This window comes from Manis pentadactyla (assembly GCF_030020395.1).
Source record: "Manis pentadactyla isolate mManPen7 chromosome 15 unlocalized genomic scaffold, mManPen7.hap1 SUPER_15_unloc_1, whole genome shotgun sequence".
Lineage (NCBI taxonomy): Eukaryota > Metazoa > Chordata > Mammalia > Pholidota > Manidae > Manis > Manis pentadactyla.
Window position 1 is genome coordinate 1,036,476 of NW_026644588.1, and position 17,770 is coordinate 1,054,245.

The following is a 17,770-nucleotide window of genomic DNA, read 5'->3' on the forward strand; positions in this document are numbered from 1 at the left end:
GAAGCCCTTTCCGGACGCTAGGCGTGACCCCGGAAGTTTATATCTCCTGAGCTTTCATTTGCTCACCACCACGGCGCCCAGCGCAGGCCCCTCTGGGTAATGTAGTTCTCACCGTTCGCCAAGCCTGGAGGCGCCCCTCACACGGTCCTGCAGGGTGAAAGGGCGCTGGAAGAGGGGCTGGGAGGCCGTGCTCCTATTCTCCAAGGGCAGGGGAAAGGCTCGGCTCGCCCTTAAAGCGGGTGTTCTCAGATATCTGAGAAGTGTCTGCAGCTGGTGACCCAAGGTTTTAGAGATGTGATTTCAGACTTTGAAATTTAGCAAGATTCCGGAGACTAAACGTATTATTTCAGTTGCTGCCAATGATTATAGAACCAAAAGCACATGTCATTCCGTGGAATCATTCAAATATAAAATGTGCCCACTCTCAGCTGGAACCTAATAATCAGTTTCCTCTTCTCTTCCAGTGTAGCCCGACACGTTAGAATCAGCTTCGTTAATTTCAGTATTTAGGTAAAGAACAAAAGAATAAGACACCACACTGGGACAGGACAAAAACGATAGGAAAGGGATGGTAGACTGCTCTAAAGCAGGGAGACAAAAGCGGAGCTCTGTTCCTGGTTTCTGCCTGTATAGCCACTGATTGTGTCCAACTCAGTGAGGAACAGCGGTTTATCTCTATAGTATTTCTTACTCCATAACCTTAGATACATTCCATTCCTTTGAGGAATCTGACAACTCTTTAAAAGAAGACCCATTAATCAAATGCCACGTTGGAATAGGACAGTGTCTATAGTGTTCGCCTGTGCAAAGTGTACCACTGCAACCGTGAGATAAAAGTTTGAACAAAAAGATCTCAACCATTTGATGGGAAGTGATAATCATGGCAACTGAATTGCAGGGATAGATCATGTCTGTATCGGGGAGTTTGTATCTCAGAACAACGTATGAAATGAAAATCAATGACAGCTGTTACGAATGATTACATAGTAATTCAAAGATAGTGGCTGGAGAGATCTAGGAAAACATAAGCATAAAAAAATAAGTTAAAAATCTCAGAGAAAATTGAACAGGACATTCTGGAGTCTAGGAAAAGAGGATTATGTAAGCAATGGCCATGGTGAAAATTTGACCACTCAGGAGTATATTCTATAAGTTTGATTTTTTAAAAATTTCTGAAAGCATTTATTAATGTTTGTAGGTGTAGTTAAAAAGGACTTTGTAAGGTAGATGTAACAGTAAAAAGAAATAAAATAGATGTGGATCTGTTTATTCAATTCTTTAATAAATATTCAGTGAGTGGTGAGTTTCACGTACTACTGTAAGTGCACGAGACAAGTTAGGATATAAGAAAGACAAACCTACAAGTCTTAGAGTATTTAAGGAAAACAGTAAACAGGAAAGAAGTGCTAAATTCAACCTAGACTATAGTAGGTAAGACGGAAAAGAAGCTAGGACGCCTCCTAGAGCCCCAGGATGAAGGTAAGCCCGGGTCTCGGGAGACAATGCAGCGGGTAGCCCCCCTGCCCCAAGGGGTCCAGGACGCCTCCGTGCTGTTTATATCGTCCAGGCGGCTTCCTGCTGTCCTGTGATGCCCCGAGGCTGTCTCGGCAGGTGTGCTGTAATTGGCGGGCACCGGGGGCCTCCAGGCCCTGGGCTCACGCCTGCAGCTTCACTCGCACACGGGGACCCTTCGGCGGCACAGAGCCCTGGGGTAGCCGCGGTCGGTCGGTTGGACGCGGGCCGGGCTGTGGTGGGCGCGGAGCTGCTACCCTGGGATCCCTGGGTCGCTGCATCGCACGGGATGGGGTTTTGCGGGCAACCCGCCCGGCCGGACTTCAGGACGCCCAGGGAGTCGGCGGGGGGCGCCCCTTTGGGCCGGGGGAGAGGCGTGGCTCGGAGCCTTGCCGGGGAAGGCAGCGCGGGCTCGGGGGGACGAGGCTGGGGATTCAGCCCCGCGGCGCGGCCATGAGGTGCCGCGGCTCCCGGAAACCAGAGGCCTCCATGTCCAGCTTGGCCGCCTCCCTCCCCGCGGCGCCCAGTCCTCGCTGTACCCCATCACACGCGGCCCCGGTTCTCAGAGGCTCTGCTGCCCCGAAGCCAGTTTGCTCGCGGAGGAGAGGAACGATCCAGGGTCCCTTTGGAAAAGGGGAGCAGTGGGACCCGGCGCTTTCGTCCGATCCCTTAATCGATTGTCCGATGGAAGAGCAACCCGAGGGCGCCCTGCTACCCCTCGGTGAGGCCTCGCTGGGGCGTCCACGGCCCGACCCGGCTCTTCAGGGAGGGGCGCCCCCCTGTACCCTCGGGTTCTGGTACCGCCGCGCTGTGCCCCCTGCACGACCTGGAGCCCGTTCAGGCGCCCCACACGTGCGCTCTCGTCCCTGGGCGCTCCCCGCCCCGCCCTCGCACAGCTGCTCTCAGCCGACACCCTGGTGTCCCCGTGCAGACTTCGGAGGCTGCTTCCGTGCCCATATCCCACGACCTTTGGGGCCCACGCAGGGATTCCAGCCTCAGGTTCAGCCCCGGGCTCTGGGTAAGTGGAAGTGCAGAGTACAGCTGAACCCTCAAACCTGCTTTAAGGTAGAAAGAAAAGCGTTTAAAGCCGGGGAGACCCTTCCAGGAGGAGAATTTCTTGAGTTCGGGAAATTATCGTGTCAGGTGAATAAGAGGGGAGGGAGACCCCCAAATGATAGACTCTGGTCATACTACCCGGTCCCTCTGTTTCAAATAGCACGTGTCTGCTTCCTGCTGGAGATCAATTTTGCTATGTGCAGTCACTGACTGGAAGAAAGCCGGGTTCCCTGACCTCATCTGGGGGGTGGAAGAGAGCGAGGCGGGAAGATGTGGGCTGCAAGCCTGAGTGGGATGTGCAGTGGGGAAGAGGGGCCAGGGAGCTTCACAGAGGTGGTGGACGCAGAGAGCTCCCTTCGGTGTAGCAGGTACCCGTCCCTGTTTGTCCGCTGATGCAAGGTCAGGGAAGACAGCAAGGGGGTCATGGGAAACAGCAGCCGGGAGTGACTCGAGATGTCAGCATCACTGGTCATCAGTGAAATTCAACTCAAAACCACAGTGAGATACCAACCCACATCTACCAGGATGACGTTTTCAAAAGGGAAAATGACAAGTATTGCTGAGGATTTGGAGAAGGTGGAACCCTCGTATGTTTTTTTTGTGAATGTCAAACGCCCCAGTGTGAAAGCTGTGGAGCAGCATGGAAAGGTTTAGCAGATCCTGAATACATTTACCACGGATATGTCATCTGAAGAAGCAACTCCATTCCTGGGCGTAAATCCCCAAAATTGAAATCGGACTCAAATGCACGCTTGTACATCTTCAAAGCAGCATTAATCAGAACCTCCAAAAATTGGAAACAGCCAAGTGTCTGTCAACAGGTAAATAGGAAAGCAGTATGTGGCATGCCGAACCACCGGACTGTTATTCAGCCATAAGAAGCAATAAGCTCTCATGTGTATCACAGATGGATGGAACTTGAAACACTGTGCTAAGAGGTGCAAGCCGGACCCAGAAGAATAGATGCGGTAGGGTCCCACTTGTAAGAAATAGCTAGAATCAGCAAAACCATACAGACAGGCAGTAGGTCAGAAGCTGCTAGGGGCTGGAGTGAGGGGCACATGGGGAGTTACTGACTAATGATTACACAGTTTATGTTTGCGTTCCTAAATAGTTTTGCAAATAGATAGTGGGGGTAGATGTACCACATTGCAGATTTACCTAATGCTACTGAATTGTACACTTGAAAATTATAAAAATGACAAATACTATATTACATAAAATTTTACTCATATATATATATAAATATATACACACAGAGTGACACCAAAAATACCCAAACTGACAGTTTTCCCCAGATTCTGACACTCAAAGCTACTTCAAAATGTCGTGAACTTTTCCACTGATGTAGCTAAAACAATGTAATCTTTCCATAAACACGTACATATTCAACATATTCCTATTAGGATTGTGATTTCCGGGACCTAACTACTCAATTTTACATAGAATAATAAACTTATATCAAGACTGAAAATTATTAGTCTGTTAAATATTAACAGATGAGAGAAATGATTAAACTTCCTGGGGAGAACAGTCTTATGGTCACAATCAAGTTAGGAAAAATATTTTCCTCGTCTGGCAAGTAAACAAAGGCGAGAGACGCGAGCATCCCTGCAAATGAGCACAAAGGGGCTGAACGCTGGGAAGCACGAAGGCAAAGGCTTCGAGGTGCGCGCCAGCCCCCGGCCTGGAGCAGCAGAGCGGGCCATCCGCTCGGATGACAGAAGGACAGTGAGGGGGAGGAGTGGGGGTGCTCGCAGGGCCGCGGGGCACGATAATTTCCCGAACTCAAGTAATTCTCCTTCTGGAAGGGGCTCCCCCGGCTTTAAATGCTTTTCTTTCTACCTTAAAGCAGGTTTGAGGGTTCAGCTGTACTCTGCACTTCCACGTACTCAGAGCCCGGGGCTGAACCTGGGGCTGGAATCCCTGCGTGGGCCCCAAAGGTCGTGGGATATGGGCACGGAAGCAGCCTCCGAAGTCTGCACGGGGACAGCAGGGTGTCGGCTGAGAGCAGCTGTGCGAGGGCGGGGCGGGGCGCGCCCAGGGACGAGAGCGCACGTGTGGGGCGCCTGGAACGTGCTCCAGGTCGTGCAGGGGGCACAGCGGGGCGGTACCAGAACCCGAGCGGCCAGGGGGGCGCCCCTCCCCGAAGAGCCGGGTCGTGCCGTGGACGCCCCAGCGAGGCCTCACCGAGGGGTAGCAGGGCGCCCTCAGGTTGCTTTTCCATTGGATCATCAAGCCTGGAATCTGATGAAAGCGCCGGGTCCCACTGCTCCCCTTTTCCCTCGCGGGGTGGCCAGGGGTGGACCCCCCGTATCTGAAAGGCGTTGTGACGAGGCGCGGAAGTGTTACAGGCAGAAGGACAGTTTGGGAAGTCAGAGGAGCGACCGGCCCGGAGCAACTGCCTCTGGAATAGCAAGGCGAGGCTATTAAGATTTTAACTTCATTCTCAGGACATCGGGAGCCACCGAGGGTTGTGAAAAGAAGGGGTGCATGATTTGAGTGAGGCTTCTCAAAGTTTTCCAAAAGTTTCTCATAGTTGGGACAGACTGGAAAGGGGGTGATATCACTGAGGCGAAGGGAGGTTGAGTCCTTGTTCGGGGCCACACAGCTGTAAGACTCAGCAGAGAACCGAGGTTCAGAAATAATGCTGCCATCCCAGGTCACCTGGCTCCAGGGCTGGTCAGGGAGGCCTGAGCCTGTAAAGCCCGGCCATGTTCCGTCCCTCTAATGACCTCCGTCTTTCCACAGATTCCCATGGCTACAGCGACACTTGTGGACCGTACACAGGTGAGTGGTGGATATTGACCAGGCCCTCAGTGGGCCTGGCCCCACCCTTTCTCTCTGAGATTGTGTTTAGGGACTCTCTGACCGTTACTCTTGCAGTCCATGAGCCTGGAGTCTGTAGAAACCTAAACCCAGGGTTGGAAATCCCGGCTGGAGTGTATATGATTCCTATTGCTGGCAACCAATACAATTAAGTGTAAGATTGTTCCAGGCATAGAAAACAGAATGTGTTATTTGTAGGAGGCAGGGCTGAGATTTTTCAGGGAATTCCAGTATCTATACCAGGTGTGACTGTGGGTCATATAAAGAGGAGGCTTCTGGTCATCATGACATTAGTATTAGCAGCCCAGCAAGGGAAAGGGGCGGACTGGGACTGGGTGTCTTGCCTGGGCACCTGAGAGGGGTGGGTGGCATCCCCAACACAGCCGAGGGAGAGAAGTGTCTGTGGGGAGGTTGTGGGAAAGCGGATGATCTGGCAGGTGTCCAAGGCTTCCCTGGAAAGCATGAGGGGAATGTGGACGCCCAGGGGTAATTGAGACAAGATGACACTGAAGCCGAGACTGGTGCTTATTCACATCTTGGAGTCACCAGGATTTTGTCGTGACTTCTGAGGTGTGTTGGGTGTTCTAGTCAGGCTGGTACATTAGTACAGGCACAAGTCAGCATCTGGGCGAGTCCCTGGGCCTGAGGTGGAGGAGCTCTGGGGCCGGTCTTTGAATGGTGATCAGATGGAGACAGGAAGACACTGGTGGGGGAGAGCAGGTGCGGCACAAGTGAAAGAGAGCCAAGGGGGTCTCAGGTCTGCAGGCGGTTCCTGCCGGCTGGGGCAGAACTGGGCAGCGAGGCCTGCCACGCAGGTTTCATCCCCTTGGCAGCTGGAGGCTTTGGACATCTAGGCAGGACTGAATCCTGTTTGAATCCGCCAGGCATCATCTGGTTGCCATATGCTGGGCAACATATTTGGAGACCAGGACTGTGCCTCTGGTTTGGGCAGGAGGGCAGTGGTTGTGGAGTGATACAGTAGCAAGGAGATGTGGTGCAGAGTGAGGAGGAGAGAGTGTGCACTTCAGGCCCTAAGCCGTGACCGGGAGGACCTTGGGTTAAAGGGCAAGCCCGTGTAGGTTGTGTCTGGGAGCCCATGATCTGGGGAGCTTAAGGGGAATTTCCTGACAAGGGCGTGTGTGCCCTAAAGCCAGGCTCAGGGTGGAGATGGTGTGTCCTTGTACGCATGCCCATTATTTTGGGACACTCGGTGGCCATGATACCCCGAGGCAGGAGCAGGTGTCTGTGGCCTCGGGGCCTGTTATTTTCTCTAAGGGGCAGACATTGAAAGGAAGGTGAGCAGATGATGAACGTCTGGGTTGATGAATTTGGGGTCCTAGGAGAGAGGTTGATCATGGAATGATCTTTCCCCATCTTGGCAGGGCTGTGTGACCTTTGAGGATGTGGCTGTTTCCTTATCCTGGGAGGAATGGGGGCTCCTTGTTGAGGCCCAGAGGTACAGTGATGTGATGCTGGAGAACTTGGCACTTATGGCCTCACTGGGTAAGGTCCTCATTTTACTCCAGCACCTGGTCTCTTTCTATTCTTTAATTCCCAAAGTAACTCTGCCCTTTCTACAGCGAGACCCTGGGCTCTGCTGCCTTCCTCACCTCCTGGCGTATGTGCTGTGGGTGCAGCACTGAGCTGTGTTCACCACCTTAGAAAGCCCTGAGTCCTCTCACTCCAAACATGCTGGGAAAGTCCTGGGCCCCAGAAGTGTTGCTGTTAGCCTGACGCATCCCACCTGGTTTGCCTTCCCCCGGGCAGAATGACTGTGTCCAGGTCTGTGGCACCTTGTGTTCCAACCCGATTGAGTCAGTAATTGTAATAATACGGATAATGGATTTGGGTTCCTAATGGATGGCACCACAGCATTAAGGTTGCAGTAACTGGCCAGAAGGCACCACTTAATTTTTCCAGGTGTAAAAACAGGGACAATTGGGCTGTAGAACAAAGAAGAGGTGAGGATCATCACCCTGTATTTATTAGATGTTATTGAGTAAGTTTTAATCCTTGAAGGCCCTATTTTAACTTACATCATTTCATGTAAACAATTTTAATTTGAGGGTCTGTGATGTTCCATTTTATTAAGTCAATTTGTGTCAAAGACTTAATTTAAATTTACTTTTCATCCTATTAGACCATCTGTAACCAGTATGAGTATTTTTGGGTAAAGGGTGCCGTGACATTGGGAAATTGAGAAAAGGTTATAGTTCAAATGAGGCACGCCCATTCTTGTCTGATCTATATTTAGTCACTTTCCTGAGAGTGTAGGGGTGGAGAGTGTGCGGGCAGTGGGATCCGCAGGTATAATTTGAGCCTTGGTAATGATTACGTTTATGAAGTGTGGCTATTGGTGCTGTTTAGTAAATGTTAAAAGGTATTTATTCATTTATTTCTGTTTATACCTCTTTAGTGATAAATGTTTGACATGTAAAAGGCTGTGCATATTTCATGGATACAACTTGATGGGCCTGGGGTAAGTATACACCCATAAAACCATCACCTACCTTCAAGGCCATAGACACATCTCTCACCTCCCATAGTTTCTTCTCACTCCTTTATTATTATTATCACCATTACTATGTGTGTGTGTGTGTGTGTGTGTGTTTGCATGTGGTAAGGACACTTGACATTCCCTCTTAGCAAATTTCAAGTGTACAATAGTTTCCCCCACCGTTCATAGTTTGGTTTCTGTGGTTTTAGTTACCTGTGATCAACTGCAGTTTGGAAGTAGACGATCCTCTTCTGACCTACTATTGGAAGGTCAGCAGTAGCCTAACACTACCGCAACAGAACTTTTTTACAGTATATTTTTATAATTCTAATATCATATAACATTGTTATAATACATTATATTGTATTTTATTACTAATTATCAATCCCTAGCTTACGCTAATTTATAAATTAAACTTTAGCATTAATATGTACATACAGGGAAAAGACGTAGTGTATGTAGGGTTTGTTACTATCTGTTTCTTCAGGCATTGTATCCACTGGGAGCCATGGAACATATCCCCTGCAGATAAGGGGGACTACTATACTTTACAGTATTGTCAGCTGTAGACACTGCTCTCTAATACATCTCAGGAACTTATTCATCTTGGTAACTGAAACTGTACTCTTCAGCCATCACTTCCCTATTTACCTAGCCTTTGCAAACACCCCTTGTCAGAGATCAGTTGACCATGTATTTGTGGGTTTATTTCTGGGCTCTCTGTTCTGCTCTGTTGGTCTATGTGCTTTTATGCCAGTGCCATGCTGTTTTGATTACTGTAGCTTTGTAATATATTTTGAAACCAAGAGATGTGCTGCCTGAAGCTTTGTTCTTGTTCAAGAATGCCTTGGTTATTCAGTGCCTTTCATGGTTCCATATAAATTTTAGGATCGTTTTTTCTGCTTCTGTGAAAAATGCCTTTGGAACTTTGAACATGATTGCACTGGATCTGTAGATTGCTTCGGGTTGCATTGACATTTTAATGGTAATTCTTCAAATCCATGAACAGAGAATATATTTTCATTTATTAATGTCTTTTTAAATTTCTTTCATAACATTTTATGGTTTTCAGTGTAGAGATCTTTTACCTCCTTGGTTAAATTTCTTTCTTAACAGTTTATTGTTTTTGATGCTGTTTTAAAAGGGATTGATTCTTAATTTCTTTTTTGCATAGTCCATTGTAAGTGCATAGAAGATCAACTGACTTTTGTATGTTGATTTTGTATCCTGCAACTTTACCGAATTCAATTATTTTAACAGGTTTTTAGTGTAGTCTTTAGGGTTTTCTGTATATAACATTATGTCATCCACAAACAGAGACAATTTTATTTCTTCCTTTCTGATTTGGACACCTGTTATTTATTTTTCTTGGCTGATTCCTCTGGCGAGGACTTCCAGTACTGTGTTGACCAGAGGTGGCAAGAGTAGTTATCCTGACTTGTTCCTGATCTTAGTGCAAAACTTTCAGCTTTTCACCATTGAGTATGATGTTGGTTGTGGGCTTGTCATACATGGACTTTATCATGTTTAAGTATATTCCTTATATACCTAATTGTGGTCAATTTTTTAATCAAAAATGATATTGAATTTTGTCACATGATTTTTCTGTATATACTTCGTAATCATATGATTTTACCCTGCATTCTGTTATTGTGCACCACATTTATTGACTTGCATTTGTTGAACTACCTTTTCATCCCATGGATAAATCTCAGTTGGACATGGTGTGTGGTCCTTTTAGTGTGCTTCTGAATTTGGTTTACGAGTCTTTCATTGAGGATTTTGCATTTTATGTTCATCAGGGATTTGGGCCTGTAATTTTCTTTGTTGTATTTTCCTTATCTGACCTTGGTGTGTGGGTAATGCTGACCTTGTAAAATGAATTGGATGTGTTCACCACTCCAGTTTTTTGAAGGAATGTGAGGAGGATTGACATGATATGTTTCATGGAATGCATCAGGGAAGCCATCGTATCCTGGGATTTTCTTTTCTTGGTTTCTTTTTTTTATTACTGATGCAGTGTCATTACTTGTTATTGATGTGTTCAGATTTTCTACTTCTTCATGATTAAGTTTTGGTAGGTTGTATGTTTCTAGGAATCTATCCATTTCTTCAGGGTTGTGCAATTTATTGATGTATAATTGCCCATAGTAGTCTCTTATGATCCTTGTATTTCTGTGGTATAAATGATATGTCTGCTCTTTCACTTATAGTTTTATGTACTTGAGTCTTTTTTAAATTAGTCTACGTGAAGATTTGTCAATTTAATCTTTTTCCAAAAAATCTCTTAATTTGGCCTTCTCTATTGTTTTTCTAGTCTATTTTAATTCCACTTTAATCTTTATTATTTCCCATCCTTCTGCTAACATTGGACTTAGTTTCTTGAGGCCTTTTCTTTTTTGTAATTAAAGTATGACTGATATACAATCTTATGAAGGATTTACATGAACAACATTGCTGTTTCAACATTCACCCATATTATCAAGTCCTCACCTCTCCATTGCAGTTACTGACTATCAGGGTAGTGAGATGCTGTAGAATCATTACATTCTTCTCCATGCTCTACTGCCTTCCCAGTGACCTACCTATATTGTGATTGTGAATTATAGTGCCCCTTAATCCCCTACTCCCTCCCTCCCCACCTACGCACCCTCCCCATCCCTTTCCTTTTGGTAACCACCAGTCCCTTCTCAGAGTCTGTGAGTCTGCTGCTGCTTTGTTCCTTCAGTTTTGCTTTGGTTTTATACTGACGTTGGATTTAGTTTGTTCTTTTTTAGTTCCTTGAGTACGGAAGGTAGTTGTGTTCATTTAAGAGCTTTCACTTTTTCTTAATGTAGATAAGTATCTGCTATAACCTTCCCTGTTTGAAACATTCTTGCTGGATTCCATAAGTTTTGGTATATTGTATTTTCATTTTCACTTGTCTCAGGACATTTTTAAATTTCCCTTTTGGTTTCATTTTGACTCATTGGTTTTTGAAGAATGTGTTGTTTAAAGTGCATATATTTGTGAATTTCCCAATTTTTCTCATGTTATTAATTTCTACTTTCATCAAACTTTGGTCCGAAAAGATATCTGATATGATGATAGTTTTCTTAAATTTGTTAAGACTTGTTTTGTAGCATACTATATGACCTATCCTGGAGAATTCTCCCTGAACTCTTGAGTAGTGCATTGTGCTGCTGTTCCATGGAACTAACAATATGTCTGTTAGTTCCATTTGGTTTATAGTGTTGCTCAAGTCACTGTCTCCTCAGCCGTCAAGGTTAAGATGCCAAAAGATTGTATTACACAAAATTTTAGAAAGAAATGATTAATACTCTTCTACCATAGTCAGCATGATTCATCAGCATCTCTATTCTTTCAGTTTGTTGGCATGGAATAGAGAATGAAGAGACACCTTTCGAACAGAGTGTGTCTATACAAGCTTTGTCACAGGTCTGGAACCCAGTGGTAGGTCTATAGATCTGGAACACTCACCCCTGTAAGAAGTGTGTCCCAATACTGAAAGACATTTTGCTCCTCTCTAATGTACCTGGGCCAAAAGCATAGGTGGTTGCGGCACATAAAATCTACACCAGCTTCAGAAGCATTACAGCCCAGAGAAAAGAAATGTGGAGAGGCCCTCCTTGGTAAAGAGCTGCATATTCTGTATGTCAGGAAATCCCCTCACCTGTAGGAAGGTTGAAAAGGAGTTCCTAACCACACTGAGTCTTCTCCAGCTCCAGGTCATTCCAATGATGATAAGCTAAACAAAAGCACCAAGTGTGTGGGGGCCTTTCATGGTGGAAAAGTCATTGTAAGTCATGTGAATATGGGAAAGCTTTAGTCACAAACGCAGTTTTGTTTATCATCTGAGAGTCTCCACTAGAAAAAGGGCTTATGAATCTAGTAAATATGGGAAAGCCTTCCACTGCCAATACTCACTTGTTCAACTTCAAATAGTCCACACTGGAGAAAGTCGCTATGAATGCAGTGAATGTGGTAGTCTTTCAGGCAAAGAGGCACTCTCATTATACACCAGAGAGTTCATGCTGGAGAAAGGCCTTATAAGTGTGGTGAATGTGGGAAATCCTTTAACCAATGTTCCAACATTATAGAACACTGCAGAATTCACAGTGGAGAAAGGCCTTCTGAGTGTGAAGAATGTGGGAAAGCCTTTGGGTGCAAATCCAATCTTGTGCGACACCAGAGAACTCACACTGGAGAAAAGCCTTATCAGTGTACTGAATGTGGACAATTCTTTAGACAAAGCTTCACTCTCATTCAGCACCGGAGAGTTCATACGACAGCAAGACCTTATGTGTGGATGCAGTGTGGAAAATCCTTTAGCCAAAGAGCCACCCTCATTAGACCCAGAGAATTCACACTAGTGGAAGGCTTTATGAGTGTGGAGGATGTGGGAAAGCCTGTGGATCCAAGTCTAAGCTCGGTCGACATAAGAGAAGTCACACTGGAGGAAGGCCTTATGAATGTGCTGAATGTGAGAAGTCTTTTAATAAAGGTATCGCCTTGTTGAACAGCAGTGAATTCACAGTAGAATAAGACCTTTTGAATGTGGCCAGTGTGGGAAATGCTTTAGCAGGAGAGCCAGCTTCACTAAACACCAAAGAATTCACACCGGAGAAAGGACTTATAAGTGTGGTGAATGTGGGAAATCCTTTAGTAGGAGCACCAGCCTTATTCAGCACTGCGGTATTCACACGGGAGAAAAGCCCTATGAGTGTGGCCAATGTCTAAAATCTTTTAGGCAAAAGTCTGTCCTCATTCAACATCAGATAGTTCACACTGGAGAAAGGCCTTATGAATGCATCAAATGTGGCAAATCCTTTAGCCAACGTTCCAGTCTTAACTTCCAAGAAATTCCAAAATTTCACACCATGGAGAGGCCCCATGAATGCATGAAATACAGGAAAACTTTCACTCCAGTGTCTCATGTTTCAGACCAGAAAGTCCAAACTTGAGAAGAGTCTTAGATTTAAGGAAATGTCCTGTCTTCTTGTTCACTTATGACAGCTCTAAACAGCTTCTATGAGGGAGCCATCTACCTGAAGTGGAGCCTCATACTTCAAAAAACATCTGGAGCGATGAAGTTACCCATGTGTTCCAGGCATATGTGAGGCTTCCAGGAGCTGTATTGCACATTATGAACCCCACAGGGCTCTTGCCAGGCTTCTGTCAGTGCCAGTCTTGCTGGTAGAAGCTATCTCACCTCGACCACTTTGCATAGTGTGCATCAGTCACCCTGATGTGCTAAGGCAAGGTAGACATCTGTGTTCTTGCCCAATCCCTGGTGGAAATCTAGAATAGTCTGTGACCTAATAGTAATTTCCCTTTTCTTAGTAAGAATGAATATCATCCAATTTGGGCCACAAGTGGGCTCTGCTAGAGGATTGCACGCAGGTGTCCTGCAAGGAAATTGGAAATTGTTGATTTCACATAGTACTTGTATTTGATTTTTCTAGCCCCCAAGTCACCAACTGGTAACTGTGAGCCTCACATCGCTCAGGGCTCATGCAGTAATCAATGTCTTTTTAAATCTACCTTTAATCTTGGGGTTGGTATTTACTGTTTTAGGTGGGTGGAAAGCACAACTGGGCTCTGTTTATATGAAGAGATGGACTGCTGTTGTGGGGGCCCCAACTTTGCACATCAGCAGGAGCTGTATGACAGCTCTCATTCCAGTTTTGGCCTAATTTACATTGCTGCCAAAGACCTAGGATGGTTGTAATTTGTGGCCTGGATGCCTCTATATATTGTGAGACCAAAGGTCACCCTTAGGAGGTGTCTCTTGTTGAGGCAATCTCTAGCACCTTTGGGAATGTCATGGGTTTGTTTTCTTGTTCCCAGAGAGTGTCACATAAAGCCCAGTACTGGAGGGGAAGGTTTTCACCAGGTCCTACAAATGAGCCAAGTGTCCTGATGGTCATAATTTTGTAGAGTGGTATTGCCCCTCATAGTATGAGAGCCAGGTTTCAACGATAATTGGTACTGGAATCCTGGGTGTGATGATTAAAGAGTGGGGGGCTCACAGCAAATTAGATGGGATGTGCCTCTTCTAAGAGTACATCTGTAGATGTCCCCATGGCTTTGGCTGCGAGGAAACACAGGACCCTCAGAGCTGTGAACTCTTGAGTGCAGGAGTGCGGTTGAAGTCATTGTCAGAGTAATGTGAATTCCCATTCTTTCTGGGCTGTTCACTTCAAATCCATTGCTGTGAAGGCAGAGGAATATGTACAGGTATGGAGGTCTTGTTGTCCAGGGGTGTGCTTTTGTGATCCAGCCACTGTTTTTGATGTGCCAGATTGGAAAAGCCTCCATTGCTTGCCATCCCCCCCTGCACTAATTCAGGGCTACCCTTACCGGGGAATAAGGAAAAATAGAGTGGAGTTAGTATTGGGTTGTTAAACCTAGTTTCCAAAAAGAGTGGGAGATTCAGATTTTTAAATTTGAACTATTTTCCAGAAACATTATTGACATACATATTTAAGGTGGACAATTTGAAAAATGTTGCCACACATATAAACCTTATAAAACCATCATAATCTTGATAATGAATATATCCATTATTTATAGCTCATGCCCTTTTATATTCTCTCTGTCCTCTCCAGTCCTACAGGAGTCCAGTGGTTTACTTTCTTTAACAATAAATTTGTTTGCATTGTCTAGAATTTTACATGAATTGAATTACAGTGTTGGTACTTTTTTCTGATATTTTTTACACTAAATAGAGATCACTGATGTTGCTTATATGAATAGTTCATTATTTTACTGTCGAGTAATGTTCTTCTCTATTCATATGCCACTATTGGTTTACCTGCTCATCTGTTAAGGGGAATTTGGGTTGTTTCATTTGGTTTTGTTAGAAATAAAGCTGCAGTGAATGTAGGCATACTCTTCTTTATATGAATTTCTCTTCTCCCAATACTTTATAGAGTTTGTGGATGTATCAGTATTGAAGAAACTGCCCAACTGTGCTCTAACCTGCTTGTACTCATCTGTGTTCCCACCACCAGTTTATGAGAACTCCTGCTCATCTACAATCTGCCAATACCTGGTTGGTGGTTTTGTTATTGTTTTTAATTTTAGCTGTTTTAATAGTAGTGTAATGGCATCTCCGTGTGGTTTGAATTGCACTTCTGTGATGTTTCATGAAGTTTAGCTTTTTTGAAGTTTTCCTCTGCTACTTGTTTAGCTTGTTTAATAAAATGATCATTAATACCATTTGCTTACTTTAAAATAGACGTTGGGTGATATTGTCCCTTTCACTAATAAAGACATATGTAACAAAGCCATATGTTGAAACTTCACTTATTCTTCAGCAGTGATGTGTCATCTTTGCTAAATGGAAGTATTGTTTGTGAATTCTATAAGAATATTTTCTCTTTTTCTGGTGGTATTCACAGTATAACATTCACAGAGGCTACTTGCTTTTAAGCATAATCTACAATTAATTTTCTGACCATCACTTTCTTAAATTCTGCCATTCAATAAAATAATCTGTGTTGTCGGGTTCGTCAATTTCTGCAGTGTATATACTCCCATCCTAGCCAATTTCAAGTTGCTCTGAACATGGATTTGGGAAGCGGTGTGCAGTGGGACACTTCTGTTCCCACCCTTCTGCTACCATAGCAACAGATAACCTCAGCAATAGAAAGAAGAGTACAACACTGTAAAGTAATTTGCAAGCGACAACCTTTGAGCACGTTTTACATCTACTTTGAAAAGTAGTTTTATTGAAGTGTAATAGTCATAATAAATTCTACATATTTAAAAAATATAATTTGTGTTTTGATACTGCTTGAACCACTGAAACCAACAGTTTCCTCTGCCTTTTTTAATCCTAACATAAAATTGATAGGACATATTCTACCCTTTATAATGTGCATTTTCAAATACATACACAAAAGGAGCATGTTACGAAGCCCCATGACCCCATCCAGTCTTCTATCACTACTGAACAAATCGTGGCCATTCTTGTTACATACATCCCCATGCAGATTGCTGGATAATGTTATTTATAATCTCAACATTTGTCATTCAATGCCTAATCCCTTCAGAATGCATTTCCAAAACATAGCAACTTTTCAACCAAAATATTTGAGGAGTCATAAAAATATATTGTCAGTGCTAAGCATTCCCAAAAACATGTTTGTTTCTTTAAGGCAATCAAATCCAAAATGTATCTACAAGACCTTTGACAGATGTGTTTGTTAGGTTACACTGACTTAGAAATGTCACTTCATTTTTAAATTTTTGGACCATTTATTTATTTATTGAGTTGCTTAGTCATTTGCCCATCAGAACTGGCCATGGTCTGGATCTGTTTTTTGCATCTGTTTGAAGCTGTTTAACATGCTTCGCACACCCACCACCACCATGTTTCCTCTACATTGGATATTAATTAATGAGACGGAAGATTGAGGTGTGGTCCTGGTGGATAAGTGTGTGATAGGGACACACCTGGAAACCAACCCAGTGAGATAGCATTTTGCTAGCACACTGCAAACCACCCTGGGATCACAGGCATTTCAGTTGCCATGTGCTGTCCATGTCTCCAGCAGAGTAGGAGAGGGTATTTTGGTGTGTGGTAGTGTCACTGCAGCACAACCTGTGAGACTGTCATGTGAAACTGACACCTCACCACAGCCTGGATATGTGTGTATGCTCCATCCAGAACAGAAAAAACTGACATGAGAGACCCAAGCAACACATGCAAAACACCGAGGACCTGTGCTACAGGACAATCTGTATATCACAGCAGTTCTGGCCACACAAACACACCAATAGTGCACAGAGATTTGTGAGAAAGGCATGACATAGGGATTCCCCAGGGCCTTGTGTGTCAGGCACACACACATACACACAGACTGAATATACAAACTGTCAGTGGTGAGACCATACCTGAAAACACAACTTTGACCCAGAAGTTCTGCAGCAGTCAATGCACAATGGGCAGGACCTGGTGAATAAGCATTAATTTCCCTGAAGTTCCCTCCCCACCAGCTTCCAACTTAAGCCCAGCTGGAGAAAGCCGAATATGCTTCCTTAACTGGTCCTACAGGTTTGCCTCACCGCTTGTTTTCTGCCTCCAGCGTTCCCCTGGTAAGGCCTCCACCAGCGCATTCCTGAGGCGCTCCTTGTTTTCATAATAAATTTTCCCCTCCCCTGTCTGACAAATGCAAGAGACAGTGACTGACTCTTGCTGTGGCAAGCTCTGAATAAATAGCTTATAGCCTTTGCTTGTACTCATTTTTGGTCTTCATTTATTTCCATCACACACAAGCAATCACACAGTCTTCGTGTACTGGATGTGGCAATGCAGACAGCATGGCTTGGAGAGAATAATCCTCCCCATCACTCCACAGCGCCCAGGGAGAGGGAGGACCTCTAGGCAAGTCTGGCCTCTACTGGGAATCAGGGGAGGTACACAGGCCCTGGACATTGGATGTCACTGGGTCACAGGGGAGGAAAGAAGGTGAACTTGTGTCAGGGGCCAGCCTTTCCACACCGGTGCACCTGGTCACCTGAGAGGCGCTCACAGGTTTCAAAGGAAATTTTAAAACTTACAATACAGTGTGCCCACTTCTTCCATTGGGATCATATGAAATAACAAGTTGCAGAAAACACAACTGGGAAATTTGGGTGCGTCCCCTGGAGAGTGTCCCTTGCCTCTCCTTCGCTGGAGCCTCTGCACACCTTTGTCAGCTGTTTCCTGGGCTGCAGACCTTTGGCTCCTAGGACCGGCGGCGCTCTCTATCCTGGCCAGAGACAGGACAGAAACTACAATACCCAGTGGGCACTGAGAGGGCCACATCACCCGAAAGGGGGCGTTCCGGTCTCGTTTGCAGAGGCAGGATTTCCGGCGTCGCCAGG

The 17,770-nt window shown here is 45.1% G+C and overlaps 1 long non-coding RNA gene and 1 pseudogene across 1 annotated transcript; both read left to right on the forward strand.

The window, feature by feature from the left end:
• Positions 1-5,317: 5,317 nt before the first annotated feature.
• LOC130682268 (uncharacterized) lies at positions 5,318-8,064 on the forward strand. Its single transcript, XR_008995505.1, has 3 exons — positions 5,318-5,358; positions 6,780-6,900; positions 7,814-8,064. It is a non-coding gene; the product is annotated as an uncharacterized LOC130682268 (long non-coding RNA).
• A 1,530-nt stretch (positions 8,065-9,594) lies between these two features.
• Positions 9,595-15,573, forward strand: LOC130682290 (zinc finger protein interacting with ribonucleoprotein K-like; annotated as a pseudogene).
• Positions 15,574-17,770: the final 2,197 nt, after the last annotated feature.